We start from the raw sequence: 2,685 nt of genomic DNA on the forward strand, positions 1-2,685 counted from the left end.
CGATGAGGGGACAATCCTGAGAAACTGCTGTCACTGGATCTGTAACCAGGTCGCATCTAGAGTCTCGGATGAATGATCTGTCACTTTCTGTAAACACTTCTCAAACCACCTGAACCCACAAGTATTGCACGGAAATGACGTGAAGCAGGGGAGGTGTTTAATGTGTGCAGAGCTAACACCTAAAAATGCCCCCCGCCAACCTCTGTGTTCTGGCCTCCACTGATGGCACGCTCCTTCTTAGAGCCCTGCTCAGTTAGGTAAGACCCAGCAGTAGGGGTGGGCACTGCCAGCCGGGGGGCAGCCTCCGCCTGCATGCCACGGCGCCTCAGTGCCCTTTGTCAGGGCAGGACGAGGTTCAGCCCTTCACAGTTCCATCCAGGACTGAGGGCGGAAGGAAGCATGGGCGGGCCCACTCACCGATGGACAATCGGGGCACACAGAGCACCTGGGAGCCTGCAGTCGGATCCCAAATGGTCACTGCAAACAGCCAGAATTGGGCTGACACCCCATGGGAGGCACGCAAGGCACTTACTAAGGAAACCACTCATCTCAGGCCCCTCCACAGGCATCAGCAATGGAGATCCAAGGGCATCCTGGCGCAGAGGGTCTCAGGTTCCCTGCGAGGCTGAGGAGGGGGCCCTTCACACCCTGAGTCTGACGGAGGCTGAGACCCCACATGCAGTTCTCTCTCTGGCCCCATCTCCCATGACACAGCGTCTGTTGACGTGAAAGCACAGCCTTTTCTCCAGGGGCCTTAAGGCAGAGTATTTTGCACAGCAAAGGACTATCAACTTCCCAGCCGGGTGTTTTCCACAACAAACAGCACCCCAAACCACCAAGGTAGGGGCTTTGCGGCTGGAGGGGCAAGAGTCTCATTGAACCTTGAGATAAACAAACTTACTCCAAAGTTCCAATCATGGTGTTCAGGAGACCTAGTGAGCCCCTAAGCAGCAGACTACTGGTGAGAGAAGCCCTCTCAAGACAGGTCGGGGGGCAGGCACTGCACCCACATCTCATGAGCCTGGCAAGTTTCCCAGGGGGCGTGGATTGGTTACCCTGTGTGGTGGGTCCCAGTGTCCCCAGCACAGGTGAGCAGGTGACAGATTCCTTCAGCATCTGTACATCTGAGAGTCTTCATTTCCCTTCTTTTTGGAGAGACATTTTGTTGGGCAGAGTTTTCGATGGTTGACTTTTTTTTGGTTAAGAGGCTGGTCCTCTGCCAACTGGCGTTACCTTGTTCCAAGGCATCTGTCATCCTGTATTTGTTCCTGGTCTGGCGTGTGCCCCGGGGCCTGGCCCAAGGCTTCCTCTTTGTAACTGATTCAAGCAACTCCCTGATCACATGCCCCGCTTTTTTTTTGCTCACTTTCTTGAGCTTAGATTTACATAAGTTACTTGAATTTGTGGCTTTATAGTTTTGCTTTGTTTTTCATTATATCTGGACATTTTGAACACTGCTTTTTTCAAATACTTTTTCTGTCCTGCCCTCTGCTTTCCCTTCCTGGGCTCAGATCATATAGTAAGTGGTTGGTAGTCGTCCTGTGGCTCACTGGTGCTGCATTCTTTTTTTATTTATTTACTTTCCCAAGATTTTCCTCTCTGTGTTTTATTTGATCGAGTTTCATTTCCCGTACCTTTAAATGTATAAATCTTTTCATCTGTGGCATCGACCTTCTATTACTTACACCTAGGGTCTGCTTCACCTCAGAGATTTTAGGTTTCACGTCTAGAAGCTTGATGTGCATGTTTAAAAATATAGTCCGATTGACCTCCTGACATGCTGCTACTTCTCTTTACCTTCATGAGTAAATATAATAACTGCTTTTCTCGTCCTTCTCTCCTAATACTGCCGTCGGTGGTGGTTCTGCATCTACTCTGTTCACTGATTTCCATTGTCATTGCACACTGGACTCTTCCATTCTTTGCATGCCGGGCAACTTTGACTGGATGCCACACATGGCACATTGTACTCCGTGCTTGTGACCCGTAGCACCTCTCCCTGCTTCCTTGGGGCACACTCCCCCAGCCTCACACGCGGACACGTCAGCCGTAGCCTGGAGAGCGGTTCTCAGCGCCCTCCCTGCAGCTGTCTCCTCAGCTGTCCACCTGAGACTGGCCAGCTCGCCCTCTGGACCAGCTGGGCTTTTGTGGGACTCACATCACTTGTCGCTTTACTCCGTGACCACTGTCCTTGGGTGCCTGATATGCGAGGTCTGAGCTCCTTTGTTGTATATTGCAGGAGGTTTTAACTTGTTTCAGAGGAGGGTGCATGGGCTCTGTCACTCTACGGTGTCGTGTCACAGAGGTCAGATCTGCTCACTAGATGCCATTGGAGAACATACAAAGGCTTGGGTGGGGTCCGGGGCCCCAGCAGGACGAGACTCTAACTCAGAATATGCAGGGCCAGTCGGATCAGCTCAACCCTCCAGACAGAAGATTGCCAGAGAAAGTCACAGGCCCTGGGGTGAAAAACAGCTGCCCAAATTAAGAAACTATGAGGAAAGAGCATGGTTAGCATGGATGCGGGGAGAGAGTAGGAAGTGAGGTGAGACGTGTAATCTCAAAGAATATTCTTGGTGTAAAGAAATTCAGCCTTTCCAAGAACATGACGAAGAAGCATGCAGCATGAGGGTCACAGACAGTGCCGTGTGAAGTCCGCCGTCTGGCTGTGGTTTCTTCATGTAA

This window comes from Rhinolophus sinicus, chromosome 2 (genome assembly GCF_057876585.1).
Source record: "Rhinolophus sinicus isolate RSI-liver-muscle chromosome 2, RSI-T2T, whole genome shotgun sequence".
NCBI lineage: Eukaryota > Metazoa > Chordata > Mammalia > Chiroptera > Rhinolophidae > Rhinolophus > Rhinolophus sinicus.